The sequence below is a fragment of the Ovis canadensis genome, chromosome 19, assembly GCF_042477335.2.
Source record: "Ovis canadensis isolate MfBH-ARS-UI-01 breed Bighorn chromosome 19, ARS-UI_OviCan_v2, whole genome shotgun sequence".
Classification (NCBI taxonomy): Eukaryota; Metazoa; Chordata; class Mammalia; order Artiodactyla; family Bovidae; genus Ovis; species Ovis canadensis.
The window spans coordinates 70,090,704-70,110,242 of NC_091263.1; the positions used below are offsets into that span (position 1 = coordinate 70,090,704).

At 51.4% G+C, this 19,539-nt stretch overlaps 1 protein-coding gene across 19 annotated transcripts in view; it reads left to right on the top strand.

Moving 5' to 3' along the window:
• The window catches only part of ATG7 (autophagy related 7), a 388,924-nt gene that overhangs the window by 349,681 nt on the left and 19,704 nt on the right, over positions 1-19,539 (top strand). The window lies entirely within an intron of this gene.

Genomic DNA, 19,539 nt, shown 5'->3' on the forward strand with positions numbered 1-19,539 from the left:
TAAGTCGAAAACGCCAGGAGGAGCTTCACTGTTGCTAACAGCCCCCGGCGTGGTAGCCGCTCCTGGGGCGCGCAGTGTCTGGGGCTGCAGCACAGTTTGAGCCCCTGTCCCCCAGGCCTGGCCACATGGCAGTGGCTGCTGGCAGCATTGTCGCCGTTAGCCCAGAGACATTTTTGTTGGTGCCAGGAATGTGCTGTCCCTTGCTTAACGCAAAGCCAGGATGCCTCGATCTGCAGCTATGGAGCTAATAACAAGTGAGGCGTCTGTTCTTGTCACCAGCGACCAGTGTTGGATGTGCAGGAAAGCATCGAGTAGGAGGAGGCAGGCCTTTTCCAAACAAACAGATCCCTGAGCAAATGCCCTTTAAAGTTTGAAATAACAACCCCTTGGGTTGTTGAGGCCTTTGACTTCTCAGAAAGCTATTAAGTACCCTAACTCTTCTTATTTATAAAGTGCTCAGATGATTTTTTTTTTGTTTCTTCTTCTTCTTTCTTTTCTTTTTTTCAAGTTAAATAAATAGCAGTTATGACGCAGCACCACATGGCCAGCAGCCTTTAACTTATAAACGGAGGGTTTGAAAAGACATATTTAGAGGCGAGCTTGGTTGGCTTCTCCTGGCAGGATGGAGACAGAGCTGTTCCAAGGCCAGATAGCACTTAAAGGGCCAGGCGACCCCTCACACACCCCTTGTCTCCATCCAGGGGGAGATAATGTGGATATTTAGTATCCCTTTCTTAATAGCCCCAGATTGCCAGCGAGCTCCCAAGGGGCAGGCACTGGGGTCTTTGGAGCCCCACCCCCCAAAGCCTGGCACAGTCTCTTGTGTGTCAGAGGCACTGGGCATATGTTTGCCAACAAATCGTATGTGTTTTAAGAGCATTTATAATGGCTTTGTAAGTGAGTGCCGTTTTCAAGTTTGCTGAATGAAGGATGGCTTTTGTTTGGTCTTAGGGTCACCGCTGTTTTGTTTTTGTTTGGCCACCCCTCCCCTAATCCATCTCTAGTTTTAAAATGTGCTTCACTAGGAAAATATGACTCCCATTAGTTGAGTTCACTTTGGGGCCAACTTTTCAGGAATCTATCTATTTCTGTAAAGCGGGGTCCACTTGCAAGTGCCCTGTGTGGTGCCAGCGCTCACATTGTCCCTGACTCTGTTGCTCCACCGCCATGTCAGATACCCAGCGCTCCACACTTGGGAGGGTTATTCACTGGGTCTTGTGATGCAGGCCCGGGTCCCGATAGCAATCTTGGACGGGTGATATAAATAGGCTAGGATTGGGCAAGGGCTATTTTTATAAAGGAAGCTTTCTAAGTTGATTTCTTTGAACCTAGAATGTCTCCCCCTCCCTCTGACTTCCCCTGTTTCCCTCCACTGCTGGGGAGATCTCTTGGTTCTTCCTGCCTGCCTTTCCCCTCCCCCCAGCCAGCTGGCTTCCACAGAAATCAGAAGGGAGGTACGTGCCTGATCCAGAGTTGCCTGAAATCTTATATCTTCTCCACCCCACCCCCCACCCCCCGCCACTTTCAGGATCATCTTTCATCCGGCCCAGGAATGGCACCTATCCCGCGCATCGGGCCTCCAGCATTGGAGTCTGGCTGCTTTGTCTGAAATAGACATCCGCCAGCTCTCAAGCAGATCACTTCCCCCCACTTAATGCCTGAACATCTATTTTACAGTATTATCTCGTTTGTACGTTCAGCCCTGCACCAAGTTAATGAACCAGACTGCCTCCCCCAAGGTCCCCTACTTTTCTCCCTACCCCAGCCTGGCATGCCCACCCCAAGTGAGCCAGAGGTCGTGGGGTCTAGTCAGGGCTTCCAGGACAGTTTGGCCTTAAGAGCTCTTTTCCCTCCTTGTGGGCACCCCCCAACCCCCTGCCCCCCACGTCCACCACAGTAAGTTCCACCGTCAGCTGGGAGAAGCTTGCCTTTCTTTGCATCCTTTCCCCGGGTTTTCATGCTGAAAACAGCACATTCTCCACATGAAACAAAAACTGATTCTGCTCTCTTTCAACTTGTGTTTCTGACCATGCTGTTCTTGGCAGCGCAGCTTCCAGGCTTGGGGGTAGAATTGATAGCTTAACATGTAGACATTAAATCGGTTGGCAAAATGCCATCTGGAGTCATAGCTCCCTCGGATCATTTGCCAGCATCTGTGGCTTCCACCACCCAGTGGCCTTGAGCGTCTTCTTAACTTTACAGCCAGCTTGCCTCTTGGAGCGCCCCCCTCCCAACTCTTCCACCCCCACCCCAGCAGCCAGCCCTAAGTGTTGGACCCCATTTCCCTTCCTGGGCCAAGTGCTGGAAGTAAAGAGGCTGTTTTCAATTTCAGAGCTCCACCCCAGAGTTCACAGGCCCCAGAGCCTGGCGTTGCCGTCTGGCCAAAGGGACCACAAAACCAAGTCACCGGGGTGCTCTGAGCTTGGTTCTGCCTTGGCGTGGGATTAATGTTGCATCTCAGAATAACAGAAGATCAAGTGAGGCAATGTATTAATGCTTTAAATGCCTTGTGCAAAGTAGCGCGCATAAGAGTCAGAACAGACGTCATGGCTCCTCTTTCAGAAGCACCGTCGTGTCCTGTGTTTAGTGCTTCACGGGATCTGTCTTACTTAACCTCGGCAGCCACTCTCCTCATAGTATTACTGTGCCCGCTTTGTGCTCCCTCATAGTTCAGCTGGTAAAGAATCCGCCTGCAATGCAGGAGACCCCCGTTCAATTCCTGGGTTGGGAACATCCCAAGAGAAGGGATAGGCTACCCACTCCAGGATTCTTGGGCTTCCCTGGTGGCTCATCTGGTAGAGAATCTGTCTGCAATGCAGGAGACCTGGGTTTGATCCCTGGGTTGGGAAGATCCCCTGGAGAAGGGAAAGGCTACCCACTCCAGTATTCTGGCCTGGAGAATTCCATAGACTGTATAGTCTGTGGGGTAGCAAAGAGTCGGACACAACTGAACAACCTTTACTGATCTCTGATGCCTGCTTTACAGAGAGGAACGTGAGACTCCAGAAGATGAAGTTGTTGGTCAGGCTCCCATGCCTAGGGAAAGTGATGGAGTCAAAATTTGAGTCTGGGCAAGTCAAGCATGACTTTAAGCCTACACTTTCGGCTCTTTAGCAGAATTTTTCCTTTCCCATTTCTGAATTAGAGCTTCCCTGGTGGCTCAGCTGGTAAAGAATCCACCTGCTATGCGGGAGACCTGGGTTCAGTCCCTGGGCTGGGAAGATCCCTTGGAGAAGGAAAAGGCTACCCACTCCAGTATTCTGGCCTGGAGAATCCCCATGGACCGAAGAGCCTGGTGGGCTGCAGTTCATGGGGTCGCAGAAAGTCAGGCACGACTGAGCAATTTTCCCTTCCCATTTCAGAATTGGTAAGAGAGACAAGATGAACTTTAAAGATGGGATTTATAGTCCTTTTCCTTGAGATGCCTATTTTACCGTCCATTTTCAGATCAGTAGCAGTGTCTTGCGCTTAGTTCGTAATCCCTTCAACAGAAGAGACTCGGTGATTTTCCCAGGAGGAGAGGGTGGTGGGAGATGGACAGCCTGCTGCAGAAAATGCCCCTTGTTCTTGTCTCTAGCACTGACCTCCCGTGTACTGACTGCACCTGGGGCATTCTCTGCTGTGTAAGCCACTGGCTGTCAAAATGACTAAAGCTCCCAAAGTGCCACTGCGTTTCTGTCCCTGGCAAGACGAGGGACTGAGTAGGGCATGTCAAACCACTCTGCTTGTAAGAGTCTCAGGGCAGATTGGATTCCTCAAGCCTCTGGCGTAGCACATGGCCAGCCACACAGAGACATACAGAGCCCGCGTCCTGCAGGAAAGACTGAAGAGGCATGGCGACTAGTCAGAGTGTGTGTGTGTGTGTGTGTGGTGCTTAGCAGTAAAGGATTAAGGGCGTCAGTGGAGAATTCTGAGAGGGGAGAGGTTGATACAGGCTCTGGGGAAGCCCCACGAGAGAGCGTGTGATCTGGGCGCTGGCATGTCCGGGTGGAATGGTGAGGAGAGGACTCCTCCCGTGAGAGAGACAGCCAAGTACCTCTGGTCAGCGTTCCTGAGAAGACTTGGTAGAAACTGCATTTTAATCTTAATTCATGTATACACGTTACAACAGACCACTTCTCTGCGTGTCCACGGTGCAGTTTTCTTCAGCGTCTTAACTACAGTTGCACGAGGGAATCGAAAGTGAACAAGATTGTGGTGGAGATAGTCACAGAGACACGTGTGTGTTAATACTCATTCACCAGAAAGTCAGTTGGTTTTTATCCTTCTGTTGTTTAGTCACTGGGTTGTATCCGACTCTTTGCATCCCCTTGGACTGCAGCACACCAGGCTGTCCGTCACCCTGTCTATTACCATCTCCCAGAGCTTGCTCAAACTCATATCCATTGAATCAGTGATGCCATCCAACCGTCTCGTCTTCTGTCGTCCCCTTCTCCTCCTGCCTTCAATCTTTCCCAGCATCGGGGTCTTTTCCACTGAGTCAGTTCTTCTCATCAGGTGGCCTACGTATTGGAACTTCAGCTTCAGCATCAGTCCTTCCAATGAATATTCAGGACTGATTTTCTTTGAGGATTGACTGGTTTGATCTCCTTGCAGCCCAAGGGACTATGTAAGCTTCATAAATAAATATTTCTTTAAAGTGATGGAAAAAATAATAAAGTGATGGTACTCCTGCTTGAAGATTTTACACCTTCGTGAAAGATCAGATGATAAACTGTCCTGTGTACTTAAATGCAGTCACTCAGTCATGTCCAACTCTTTGCGACCCCATGGACTTCTTTAGGACAGAAAACTGGAGTAGGTAACCCTTCCCTCCTCCAGTGGGTCTGCCCAACCCAGGAATTGAACCAGGCCCTCCTGCATTGCAGGCAGATTCTTTACCAACTGACCTATCAGGGAAGCCTGACCCGTGCTTAAATACCATCTTTGCCATAAGAGAGGTTGAACAAAAGAGTGCTGGTGTGGGGTCTTGAAGTCAGCATGGGGCAGTGCCAGCCGTGGGAAACTTCAAGTGTCCTGACGGCTGGGTGGCGCGTTGTGCACTGTGGTCCTACAGTGGACTGTGGCCAGAATAAAGGCACAGGGGGGTGTGTGGTAGGCATAGCTCACAGTTCCTTTTTGTTTCTTTTAAGCATAAGATGTACTTCCTAAGCTGATGTTGTTGAGCACTGGCTCTGTGCCAACCAGTGTTAGATGCTGGGGCTCTGAGGTGACTCCCCTCTACACCCCACCTCACCAAATAAAATATACACATGGCAAAGAAGCGCATGAAAAGACCCCCTGCATCATCTATCACGGGAGAATTGTAGATTATAGCAGAAATGAGATACAGTTACACACCCACATAGTGTAGCGGCCATGCTCAGTCGTGTCCAACTCTCTGCCGCCCCATGGGCCCGCCAGACTCCTCTGTCCGTGCGATTTCCCAGGCAAGAATACTGGAGACAGTTGCCATTTCCTGCTCTAAGGGATCTTCCTGACCCAGGGATCGAACCAGTGTCCCCAGTGTCTCCTGCATTGGCGGGCAGATTCTTTACCACCGAGTCACCAGGGAAGCCCTCCGCCACCCATGAGGATGGCCCAGCTCTAAAATACTGACAGCACCTAATGCTGGCAAGGGTGTGGAATGACAGGAGCTGTCCTTCACTGCTGGTGGGAGTGGCAGTTTCCAAGACAGTTTGGCAGTTTCTTGCAAAACTAGGCATGCTCTTGTCCTCCATCCAGCAGTCACACTCCTCGGTGTTTACCCAGATGATTTTGAAAGTTGTGTCCATACAAAGCCCCACAGAACTTGGAGGCACCAAGACGTCCTTCATTCACTAGGTGAATGAGTTAGCAAACTGTGGTACATCCAGATAGTGGCGTATTATTCAGTGCCAAAAGGAGTCAGCTATCAAGCCATGAAAAAGACACAGAGGAGAAATGCCTGTTTAGGTTTTTTCTGCCCATTTCTTTTGATTGGGTTGTTTGTTTATTTGCTATTGAGCGGCATAAACTATTTGTTTGGGAGACTAATCCTTCGCCGGTTGCTTTGTTTGCAAATGCTTTCTCCCATGCTCAAGGTTGTCTTTCCATTTCATTTATGTTTTCTTTGTCATGCAAAAACTTTTAAGTTTAATTAGGTCCCATTTGTTAATTTCTATTTTTATTTTCATTACTCTAAGAAGTGGGTCAAAAAAGATGTTGCTGCGATTTATGTCAAAGACTGTTCTGCCTGTGTTTTCCTCTGAGAGTTTTATACTGTCTGGCCTTACATTCAGGTCTTTAGTCCATTTTGAGCTTACTTTGTGTATGGTGTTAAGAGTGTTCTGACTTCGCTGTTTTTCATGTAGCTATCTGGTATCCAGTTTCCCAGCATCACTGCTTTTTTCCACTGTGTATTCTTTCCTCCCGTGTCATAGTGTAGGTGACCGTCGGTGCATGGATTTATCTCTGTGCTTTCTACCCTGTTCCATTGATCTGCATTTCAGTTTTGGGGCCAGTGCTATACCATCTTGATGACTAGCTCTGTAGTGTAGTCTGAAGTCAGGGAGGCTGATTCCTCCAGCTCTGTTTTTCTTTCTCAAGATTGCTTTGGCTATTTGGGCTCTTTTCTGTTTACATACAAATTGTAAATTCTGTTGTTCTAGTTCTGCGAAAATTACCATTGGTGATTTGATGGGGATTGCAGAATGGCCATCATAAAAAAAAAAAATCTTCAAATAATACATGCTGAAGAAGGTGTGGAGAAAAGGGAACCTCACGGTGGGAGTGTGAACTGATACAGCCACTATGGAGAATAGTATGGAGGTTCCTTAAACTGAAAATAGAACTACCGTATGACCCAGCAATCCCACTACTGGGCATACACCCAGAGAAAACTGTAATTCAGAAAGATACACGTACCCCAGTGTCCACAGCAGCACCATGTATCAGAGCCAGGACATGGAAGCAACCTAAAGTTCCATCACATGAGGAACAGATGAAGACGCGGCACGTATATACAATGGATTCTTACTCAGCCGCAAAAAGGGGTGAAACCGGGTCATTTGTAGAGACGTGGATGGAGCTAGAGAGTGTCATACACAGTGAAGTCAGTCAGAGAAAAACAGATATCACATGTTAACACATGTGTGGAATCTAGAAAAATGGCATGGATGATCCTGTGTGCCAAGCAGAAATGGAGACACACATAGAGAACAGAGGAGGGAGGGGAGGGTGGGGGCAATGGGGAGGCTGGGGGTGACATGTTGATACACACGCGCCGTTGAGTGTAGGCGTAAAATAATCACGCGGCTACACTGTAGAGCACGGGGAGCGCTGCCTAAGGCACCACGGGGACCTGAACGGGAAGAAAGTCCAGAAGGTGGGGGTGTATGTATCTGGACGGCCTGTTCATTTTCAGAAACTAACACAACATTGCAAAGCAACTATACTCCAGTAAAGAATTCTGAAAAATTTTAAAATACACCCCCCCCCCCCCCGCCCCGCCACAAAAGAAAGACAGGGAGGAAACTTAAGTGCATGTTACTAAGTAAAAGAAGCCAGTCTGAAAAGGCTAGATACTGTTGACTTCAACAATATTACAGTCTGGAGAAAGCAGAAGTATGGAGTCAGTAAAAGGCTCAGTGGTTGCCAGGTGCCAGGGTGGAGGCAGGTTGGGTAGGTAGGCAGAGCACAGAGGATTTTCAGGGCCGTGGAGAACAAACAGATGCCGTGCCTGTCCTTAAGGGCGTCTGCCTGGCTAAGGAGACAGCCAGCGCAGAAGGAGAAGGAGGAGCTGCGATTCTTCCTGCGCTGCCAGAAGAAGTCCAAGGAGGGAACGGACTGGCCTTGGGGGCCTCCAGCGGCTTCTCCAGGAAGAGACACATCTGAGACGTGACAGAAAGAGCTGCAAGCAGAAAGGAAGCCAGAAGACCATTGCAGGCCCCAAACTGCACATGGAAAAGCCCACCCAGACTCGGTGAGACAGCGGAGGGCGAACCATGTGTGACTTGGCCCAGGAGAGCTCAGAGCTGGGCTGGGAGGCCGAGGCTGGACGGCTGGGCCACACAGACCTCAGTCCACTGCACCATGCCGACACGGGGACGTCACATGGGGAGCTATGGGGGGCTGAAGGGTTCTGAGCAGGGTGACGTAATGAGCTCCCTGCTTCAGAACAGTGACCCCAGAGTGCAGGACAGACTGGAGATGATGGACTGGCCCAGGGGGGCAGCGGCTTGGCTAAGAGAGGGCTGGAAAGAAGTGGATGATGTGAGAGGGTAGAACATCCAGGCCCTGGTGACCGGGTGGGGGTGAGGAGGAAGGGGAAGGACTGTGGGGGTGAGGGGTCTCGCTCAGACAGCAGGTGGGGTGCGTGAAGGGGGAGGGTGTGTGAGAGGAAGCGGGAGAACGAAGCTGGCACGGCTGGCTAGGTGGTGCTGGGACGGAGCTCAATGCAGCACAGAATCTGTGTGAAAACCCAGGGAAGGTGCCGTCTTCCTGCAAGTCACTGTTTTGTTACCACTGTTTCCTTTGATGCTCAGACTTTAGCCAGAACCTGGAATATAGATGGCCATCTGGGAGTTGTTAGATCCTGGAGTAAACATTTGACAGCCTTCGCATTCCCAAAGTGGCCTGAACCCCAAATGACAGCCGGGTGCTTCCTGCAGCGTAGGGAGAAACTTGACGTGAGCCTCAAAGCCAGAGCAGTTAGCTAAAAGAGAGAGCTGTCTGCCACGAAACTGGTCCCAGATACCGAAAACATTGGGGTCCGCTGGTCTAGGAAGTGATTCCTTGGTTTTTGTAACACCCAATGGAAGTCCTTTCCGACAGCGTCCCTGAGTTGTGAGGATCAGCCAGGAGCTGTGATGGTCGTTTCGTACGTGTTTGACCTCTAAAATAAAATCAACACCTTTTCCCTTCTCCTTTTGAGGTGTGTTGCTGGTAGGTGTCCATTTATGTTACAGTGATCTTCAGAAAATTCTTTCCTGAACATTATCTTCCCTTCTGTCCCAGTGACCCACCCCGTACGAGGCCCATCCATCTCGCCCAACTCTAGGCCTTGAGAGGGGAGGGGGGATGCTTGTTAATTGTTACCGTATGTGTGGCCCGTTCCCAGTCCACCTCTGGGCAGAGGTGCGTGCTCCGGTGTTGGATTTCCATCGTCCTCGGGGAGCCCCAAGCATTGCGTCGCCTTTGGGAGGGCGGGGTCCCAGCGCAGCCTGATTTACGGCACGGGCCTGGCACCAGTTTCCTTTCACACGCTCCCTAGGAAGTGCTCTGGTGATGTTGGCGCCCGGCAAGTGACAGAGGGATCACACAGTGCCTTGAGATGTGATGATGGCCGGACCGCACTCGGCCTCTGATTACAGCTAAAACAACAGTTGCTAAATCCAGCGAACATGGAAAAACCAGAAAGAAGAGGGAAAATCAGCCAGGGCCGTGGAGGGGGCCGTGGTGGCACAGGCCTGTGTGTGCACTTGGGATTTAAAGCTGAGCTGAGAGAACTGCTTTTATCTTTTCCAGCGTGCAGCCCCAGGCCAAAACAGATAAAACAGTTGTTAAAAGTCTCCGTTCAAAGGCAGTTTGAAACATTCTCTCTCTTTCTCACATGAGTATCTTCACCACAAGAGCCACACACACACACACACAGAGACCCCACCGCTCCCCGCCTGTTAGCCATGGCTCAGGTAACCTGAAGCAGGTGAAGCAAAGGGAGGCATTTCCCGCCAGCCGCTGACGGCACAGGAAACCCGAGCTGGAGCGCTGCAGACGGGGCTGGGGGCTCCCTGCAGCTGCGGCGGGGCATAGACCCTGTGAAATGGTGGCAGCTGCTCCCTGTCTCTCAGAAAGGCAGAAGAATTCTGCTAAGAATGTACGGTCTCTCTTGTTAACGCTCCCTCATAAATACCACGCGTGCCGAGTCTGTAGCGGACGCCCATTACCCTGGCGTCCTCCAGGTGGGGCGTCTGTAACTCTGCGAATCGTTAAGACCACGACGGTCTGTCAGCGAGCAGACACTCCAGATGACAGCGCAGAAGCCGGCTCCATGTACCCTGCATTTTCTGGGCTGCCTCGGGGCTGCGGTGGCATGGCGGGGCCTTTACCCCTCTGTCTGCTCATGTCTGACGCGAGTTACTCGACGAGGAGGAGACAGGGTCCTCTCCTCACCAGCCTGAGTGACTGACTTCCGGAGGGTCATAGGAAATCCTGGGTGGGTTTTGTTCTCCTCTGTCCCTGTACTGAATAGAGACTCACTCGGTTGCTGATGGGTTGAGCTTTCTTTCACCCAGCAGGTATGAATATGCAGGTATAGCCAGTTTTTATTTTTTGGAACCAGACGACCAGGTACTGAGAAATTTCGTACCGTAATTCCTTGCATATAAAATAGAGATTCTGCCTCTATCACAAGACTGTTTGGAGGATCCAGAATGCTGTTGTGATTGCTGGCTAGACCCAGTGAAAGGAAGCACTCCCGTTTCTCCTTTGTTGTCGCCCCATCTCTAAGTCGTGTGTGACTCTCTGCAACCACATGGACTGCAGCACGCCAGGCCCCGCTGTCCTCCACTGTCTCCCAGAGTTTGCTCAGATTTATGTCTGTTGAGTTGGTGATGCCATCTGACCATCTTACCGTTTCTCCTTACTCACAGAAGACACTGGTACTCCAAACCTGTAGGTTTTTCCCCCCATACCGAGCAATTCTCTAATTCTCCACAGACACCAGCCAGGTGTCCTGCAGTTGAGTTCCATTCTGACACCCCGTCTGCCTGGAGGGAGCGTCAGATCCCACAGGTAAGGGCTCAGCCCTGAGACCGAGCTAGGACTCAGAACCTAGGACTCTCCCCCCCTACCCCTACAAGACTGTCTCCTCAGGTGACCCACGACTTCTGTCTGGCTTGGCTGTGAACTGAGCGTTCCCTCAACTTTCCTCCTTAGCTTCATAGTTTGCTAGAACGGCTCACAGAACTCAGGGCGCCAGGACACAGCTCAGAGACGACAAAGTGGAAGAGATGTGTGGGGCGTGATTTGGGGAAAGGGGCTCCTGCCCCTCCTGCCTTCCCAGCACCACCAGCTCCAAAGATTTCCAAGGACCTTACTTCTGAGATTTTTTGGAGGCTTTATCATGTAGACATGATCTGTTCTTTAATTATTCATTTATTTATTTGGCTGCGCTGGGTCCTAGTCACAGCATGTAGAATCTTTCAGGTGTGGCATGTGGGATCCAGTTCCCTGACCGAGGATCGAACCAACACCCCCTGCATTAAGAGCACAGAGTTGTTTTTTTTGTTGTTGTTAAGAGTTTTTTTGAAGTGGACCATTTTCAGAGCCTCCAGTAAACTTACTACAATATTGCTTCTGTTCCATGTCTTGGCTTTTCCAGGAGGCACCGTCTCTAGGATCCTAGTAGCTCCCTGATCACCGCCGCCGCCCCCCCCCCCCCAACATTGGAAGGCAAAGTCCCTCTCCCTTCCCAAGAGGATGAGGGGCAGGGCTGGAAGTTCCAAGCTTCTGATCACAGCGTGGTCTTTCTGGGGCCCAGCCCCCATCTTGAAGCCATCCAGGAGGATACCACCAGTCCCTCCATTAGGATGAAAGATGCTCCTGTCACTCAGGAAATTACAAGGAATTTAGGAGCTATGTCAGGAACCTGGGTCCAGGACCAAATGTTAGAACAGAAGGTGCTCCTAGCGCGTGTACCACTTAGGAAATTCCTCTCTTCTTTGTTCACTTAGTCACCCAGTGACTTGTTCATTTATGCATTAAAGAAGTATTTATTGACCCCTTCTTTGGGCTAGACTCTAACTAGGTGCTGGAGGCCGAAGATGAAGGAGGATTCTTGCCTGAAGTCAGGGAGTTTGCCACCTAACCCTCTCCTGCACTTTTTCCCTTCTTTAATAAAGCTGTCAACTTTTATCCTCCAGTGCTGTTTCTTTCTTTAGATTCCTCACTTTCTAGAGCAAGCAAGAGTCAACTCCATGGAGTTCCCACAGGCCAACCCCAGTGCTGTGCTTCAGTCTCTCCAGCTCTAACATGAAGCCCTAAGGGAGCCAACAGTATTGCCACAGATTACTATGAGGTTAAAGCAGAAGAGGGGAAAAAAAAGACTGTAAACCTTGAGGAAAAATGTACTAAGCAGGTGACATGTCACTGTCAGTTCTGAGGTATGTTTGCCTGGAGAAACTCTTTTTTGTTTTACTTTTTCTTGTTGTTCTTTAATATTTGTATTTCATATATTTATCTGGCTGCGCTGAGTCTTAGCTCCCCAACCAGGGATGGAACCCGGGCCCCCTGCATCAAGAGCACAGAGTCGTAGCCACTGGACCAGATGGGAAAGTCCCTGATTGTTGTTTTGTTTTGTTTTGTTTTTAATAACAGCTTTATTGAAATATTATTCATAAGCCTTACAATTTACCCACTTCCTGTGTATAAGTCAGTGGTTTTTAGTATTTTCACAGAGTTGTATAACTAACTATCCCCACAGTCAAGCTGAAAGATCTTCATCACCCTGAAAAGAAATCCCGCTCCTGTCAGCAGCCCCTGAACCCTTCCTTCTTGTCCTGGCGTATTTCTTGTGCTGCCGCAGGGTCACACTCAGTATTCTGCACGGCACTGTTGCTGTCGGACATGACGTAGCGACTGAACCACAGCAACAGTGCCTCAGAGCACAGTGCTGATATAAACGTGATGACCCTGCCCTGGCTCCTGGGTTCACAGGCAGCATGGGAGATTCTTGGACCATGACCTGCACTCAGGAGCTCCTTGATGGGAGAGTCTCGACTACATTCGAAGTTACTAATTTATAAACAGTACAATTGCTAGTAACGTCCCTGACTCTTTGGGTTACATTTTTTTTTCAAAGTGCTAATTATTATCAGTATTCAGCAAAATTGATTTTCGTATGTTGATTATGTATCTAACAACATAGTGGGTGTCTCATATTAGTTTTAATAGTTTGAGAATTCTTTCAGATTTTCTGTGTAGATCATCATATGTTTTGCAAACAGCAATAGTCTGGTCTCTCCTCTTCCAATTCATATGCCTCATTTCTTTTCCTTGTTTCCCCCCACCCCGGCTTTGACTAAGGCTCCAAAATACTGTTGATTTAAAGCCCTAATAGATTCATTGAATTGTTCCTGACGACTAAGAATGCTTCCAAAGTGTTACCATTTATCATAATATTCCCCGTAGCTTTTTAGGTTAAGGAACCTCCTTTTGGTTATAGCTTTGTAGTTTTATTAAAATTACGAGTGAATGTTAGACACATTTCCTGCATCTATTGAGATGTTTAGTGGTTGGATCTCCTTGCAGTCAAAGGGACTCTCAAGAGTCTTCTCCAGCACCACAGTTCAAAAGCATCAATTCTTCAGCATTCAGCCTTCATTATGGTCCATCTCTCACATCCATACGTGACTCATGGAAAAACCATAGCTTGGACTATACGAACTCTGCCAGCAAAGTGATGTCTCTGCTTTACAGTCAATCATTTATTAGGTCCAGTATCTGGGGAGCTAGCTGGACAGGAGGGCCCGTGGGCAGGGATGGAAGGAAGGACGAGTCGAGAGCCGGCCTGGGCGAGGGTGCGTGTCCAGCAGGAGTGCTGGGCCCGGGCGGCTGTGTGCCCGTCAGCCAGCCCGCCCCCTCCCGTTCTGCCCCCGCAGTGCCCATCCTCCACCACCTGCTTTTCTCCGACTTCCCTCTGGCGTGCTCCTCTTGAGTTGGGAGGTGCTGGCCGGTGGGGGACCCTCTGGCCCTGGCTAGCGGGAGCGAGACAGAGGCGGGCTTGAGGCCCGGATGGCCCACGGAGACGGAGCGAGAACAGGTGTGTCGTAATGTCCTTCCTGCCTCAGCAGACATGACGAAACAGACTGTCTGCCCTGGACAGCTCATTCGTTTGTCAGAGCTGCTCACAGGGCGAGCGAGGCCTTGCAAGCAGCAGCACGTTCTGAGCAGGGAGAGTCCCGGCTGGGCGTCCTTCCGCTGAACGGGTTGCCAGTCGATGTACTGAGCATCCTAAGATAAGCTTTTTAGGAAGAGCAGCCTTTTGAATTTAAGGGTTCATAATGGCCTGAGCCTCAGCTTGGTCCAGGAGTCGCTTCCAGACCTCCTTTCATTGATTTTCTGAGAAACTTGGATCTTGATTGTGAAGTAATGATTTGCCTTAGCTATAAACAGAAAAGCAGGAAAAATCCAGAGTATTTCCAACTGGTGTGCAACCTGGACCGCATGATGAAATGTGTCCCCCCGCCCCGTCATCACCACCTGCGTGTGTGACCCCGTCTAGCCACTATCTTGGTCTCTCTGATTCTTCTTAATAATGAATAGGAACTCGGCACATTTGTGTTGCTCATGAAAATGAGAACTGCCTCGCCTGCCTTGTGCTCCCCGGTGAGCACCCCCTCGCCGCAGGGCAGGGCTGGCTTCACCTTCCCGGGCCAGTGCTCTCAGCTAGTGGGTTACAGCCTGTCTAGACTAGAACCTAGTCATCCTGGCACCCAGGGACCAGGGGGGCTGTGCGAGGGGCCTGTTCAGTGCAGTGGGGTGAGGGGCAAGGGCGACCATAAGGGTGGGGAGCCTGGACTCCTGCCCAGTCAGCCTGAGAGGTGGGGGGCAGTCAGCCCACCGCAGGAGGGGCCTTACGGGCACTTGGTGCTTCCTCTCAGCCTGTGTGTGAAGGGCCGGGGTGGGTGCAGCTCGCCTGGGGAGGCAAAGCCATTCCTCACAGCCCCTCCTCTCGCCCTAGTCCTTTGCTGGAGCCACCAGCAGTGCTCATTCATTTGTGAACGTGCCTGAGCCCAGCGAAGAGATGGTCTACAAGCCTATTCGTCGGCTTTCAAGAAGCTCCACCCTGACAACAAAACATTTCGAAGTTTTATCAAATGGTTTTCAGTGGTCTAAGAAGAAGAACAGCAGCTAACATTTACCTAGCGCTTGCTGTTTGCCAGACACACGGATACATTTTGTTGTTCAGTCACTCAGTCACCTCTGACTCTTTGCAGCCCCATGGACTGCTGCACATCAGGCTTCCCTGTCCTTCACTCTCTCCTGGAGTTTGCTCGAACTCATGCCTATTGAGTCAGTGATGCCATCCAACCAGCTCATCCTCTGTCGCCCCCTGCTCCTCCTGCCTTCACTCTTTCCCAGAATTAGGGTCTTTTCCAATGAGTCAGCTTTTCTCATCAGGTGGCCAACATATTGGAGCTTCCAGCAGCAGTCCTTCCAGTGAATATTCAGGACTGATTTCCTTTAGGAATGACTGGTTGGATCTCCTTGTAGTCCAAGGGACTCTCAAGAGTCTTTTCCAACACCACAGTTCGAAAGCATCAATTCTTTGGTGCTTAGCCTTCTTTATGGTCCAACTGTCACATCCGTACATGACTACTAGAAAAACCATAGCTTTGACTAGATGGACCTTTGTTAGCAAAGTCATGTCTCTGATTTTTAATACACTGTCTAGGTTGGTTATAGCTTTTCTTCCAAGGAGCAAGCATCTTTTAATTTCATGGCTGCAGCCACCATCCACAGTGATTTTGGAGCGCAAGAAAATAAAATCTGTCATTGTTTCCATTGTTTCCCCATCTATTTGCCATGAAGTGATGGGACTGGATGCCATGATCTTAGTTTTTTGAATGTTGAGTTTTAAGCCAGCTTTTTCACTCTCATTTCCTCCTCATCAAGAGACTCTTTAGTTCCGCTTTGCTTTCTGCCATTAGAATGGTGTCATCTGCATATCTGATATTATTGATATTTCTCCCAGCAAACTTGATTCTAGCTTGTGCTTTATCCAGCCCGGCATTTCTCATGATGTACTCTGCATATAAGTTAAATAAGCAGGGTGACAATATACAGCCTTGACGTACTCCTTTCCCAATTTTGAGCCAATCCATTGTCCCATGTCCAGTTCTGTTTCTTCTTGACCTGCATACAGGTTTTGCAGGAGGAAGGTAAGGTGGTCTGGTATTCCCCGTCTCTTTGTTGACGTCATTTTAATTCAGTCCTCAAAATTAAGTTTAATCACATGTAATAATTTGATCTTCCCCAGAATCATCACTTTAGAGAGGGATCCCTGTGACTTCCCTGGTGGTCCACGGATTAAGATGCCCCCCTTCCAATGTAGGGGGCATGGATTCAGTTCCCGGTCCACAAACTAAAATCCCACGTGCCATGCAGCACAGCCAAGAAAATAGTAATAGTAATAGAAAGTGATCACTGAAGACTTGGGAAAACAGAAATGCCATTGTATACCATCAGGCAGACCAGTGCATCACCAAGGTTGGTGCTGTGAGGGGCACAGAGACCTCAGGGGGCAGCTGGTGCCTGCCCTCCAGGTGCTTGAGAGCCAGGGTGATAAGAAGAGTGTACCTCGCTGATCTGCTGCTAAGAATAGGCTTGTTCTTTTATTCCCTCCGCAGCGTTTACTGAGCCTGATGGTTGATTTACGCCTGGTTTGTGATGTATTGGTGCCAAGTGCCATGTGCATTGCCGCAGACACTGGTCTTAAGGAGCATATCATCTGCAGCGAATATGCCGGAAGTTCAGAGTAGGGGGGTGGGGCGCAGAGAGAGGAGGAGGAGAACAGGGTGGGGGGCTCAGCTCAAGCTCAAGTGGGGGTTACAAGGAGGACGTGAGCTAGTGATGAAGGACAGGCTTCTCGCCTGCAGTTAATGACCGTCTCCCCGTGGGTGGGGACCGACCTGGTTATGTGTGGCAGGTTCACCAGCAGCGCCTGACGGACAGGCAGCAGGCAGGGAGACGTACCCTCTTTGTGTGTAGGGTGAGAGGGCTTCCGAGGAGCCCGAGTTAGTCTGTTCGTCTGCACACCGTCCCCACCCTGCTACCCCGGTGTCAGTGTTGACTCGCATACCCAGCTCGGTACCGGATGCTCAGCTGGACCATCTCCCAGAGCGTGGACGAGGGGCGCAGGCCCCGGGCCGGGGGAGGACTGGAGGAAAGGGCCCTAGACAGGCAGAGCCTGGAACGTGCCCTTCACCTGGGGCCCCTGGACTCGGGGTCCCTGGGTCTGGGAGCAGCTCAGTGCCCACAGTGGCACGTGCAGGGACGAGGGAGGCTGGGCCAGACCCAGCTGAGCCGACCCGTGCCCTTGCAGCCCTCCTCCTCAGCGCCTCTCATCACCACTGTGCATGTTCATTTAAACCCAGCAAGACCCACGCCAACAAAAACGAAGAAAATGATCTCTGGTGGTTATTTATATTGTCAGCCTCCTCTGGAGTGCTTTTTCTTTTTTTTTCCTTCCCCCAGTCCAGCTTGCAATAATTTATTAAGAAAGATAAAGTGATTTTTAAGTGTGATTTTTAAGGAGTTAGGCCCACACATGAGCTTGCTTTCTGTTATTCTTCTGCTTGGGTTTGATGTTGTTCCCAACATGAACTTAGATTTACCTTCTTCTCTTGGTAGTTTGGGACCACAGAGGAAAACAATCCCAATCTGTAATAGTAGCCACTGCACACACACTGATGCAGAAACTTCTCCTAAATGACTGAACCCCGTCACCACACAAGCTGCTTTCTGAGAAGAGGGCTGACACGGGAGGGAAGTCACAGGGGAGCTGACTCTTCGGAGATGTTCCTCTTCTCTGCCACCATTGTCTTGCTTCTCCGTTAAGCAAAACGTGGCTTTCTGAACATAGCGCCTGTTCATCACCCGGCCGAGGAAGAGAAAAGAGAGAAATGGAAGAGGCTGGAAATTCTGAAAATGGTTTACGAAGTAGGTTTTAAAAAAAAAAATTAAGGGAATGAACCACTCTTTCTTTTTCTGTCTGCAAACTCTAAAGTCTTTCAAGTCATGGCCAATTAGAAAAAACTTGGAGCGCATCTCAAGGCCCAGATTTCCCACCATCAGAAACGCGCAGCCGCCAAGGAAAGGTCGGGAATCGGCCTGTGGAGCCGAGGGAGCTGGAAAAGTACTGAGGGACCAGAGGGGAGCCTGGAGCGGGGTGGGGGCTGCGGGGCGGGAGGGGACTCCGGGTCCCCACCTCCTCCAGCCCATCGGCGTGGCTGTGCCCCTCAGCCGGCCGGCCGGCGGGCAGGTAGGCTCTCGGCTTCCCCCGCCTCCGAGGATGGTCAGGCCACAGGAGGAAGGAACCTGAGATTCCGGCGACCCTCCATGAGAAGCCCCTAGAGCCTGGACGCCCAAGCCCTTCTGCTGGGAGTCGGGCCCGGCCAGCGCCCCGGCAGCCTCCGCACAGGCGTCTATATTTAGGTGAGGGCAGGCCACTGCCAAGGTAAAGAAAGGCATGGTCCCTGTCGCCTCGCACGCTGTTTGTCTTGGCACAGGGGCCCCGCCTGTGCCCGCGTCCTCTGCTCACCAGGCCCTATGCTGCCCCAAGTTCTGGATGCCCTCGCAGAGGAGGAGGTACCTCCTGGAGCCCCGCGGCTAGGGGTTGGGGGGGGCAAGCTTAGCCCTCCTGAATGGCGCCCTTCATGCCTGCGGCAACGTGCCGCCTGGCAGGGACTGGCCTTCATGTCCTGAGCGCTCCCTTCGCAGGCCATGTGGTCGAGCCCTGAGTGACCCGGCGTGCCCAGGGGCTCGTCACCTCTCCAGAGCGGTAGGCCCCCAGCCCGCGGAGGGCAGTTGCTCTCCCCGGGGCCCAGCCCCTGGGCCTGCTGAGCACCTGGGGACAGGCCCCGGTCACCGCCCACTGTGTCCCTGGCCACCCTGGGATCTCCGGAGAGGCCCCCAGCCATGGAAAGGCAGCCCAGCTCAGCGGACCTTCACCCATGGGCCGCCGAGAGGCTTCTCCATCCTCGAGCCCCACCCAGAAGCCCTCACCTCACCTCCCTGCCCACCCCCTTCCTTTGAGAGCCCCACTGCTGGCCTCCCTTCCTTGCCCCCCACTTCTCACCCCTGAGCCACAGCTGCCTGGTGTCACCCCAGCCATGCCTTCAGTTAACACAGTTAACAGCACCCCCCTTTGCTTGTGAATCACCTCTTCCAGGAAGCCTTCCGTAAAGGGCCTATTGACTGACTTCTCCCTTCAGGTCACGCTGGCCTGCCTTCTGAAATGTTCCATCCTCCAGGGCTTAGATCAGTACCATCCAGTGCAGAGCCTTAGCAAGTGCCCAGCTCTCTGCCCCTCAGCTCAGGCCTCTGCCCTGGGCCGCCTGTCAGACAGCCTGCCTGCCGCACCTTGCCCTCCTGGCCAGACCGGAGGCTGGGAAAGGGGCCATCCCCTCTCAGCCAGCTCCCTGTCTCCAGAGGAACCTCTCACAGTACCCTAAGGTGCAGCCCCAGCTTCCGTCACCCTAATTCTCTGCCACCCTGGCCCTCCCTGAGCTGGTGGAGGGGTGAGCACGCTGGGAGGAGAGGGTCTCCCAGGCCCCCAGACAGGCTGGGGGAGGTGGCGACGGGACAGCACCCTGCGGGGCCCTCAGGCCCACGGATGAGGGTCCTCACCTAGCGCGAGGACCCAGCTCCCCAGCCAGCTCTAGCGTCCGAGGCCCATACACACCCCCTGTGGAGGGCTCAGCCGTCTCCATTTTCAAATTTCCAGGGGCCAGGTCCTTAGCACAGACATGGGCGGGGGGCCCTGGAATGGAGTGCTCTTCGTTCTGACTCTGGGGG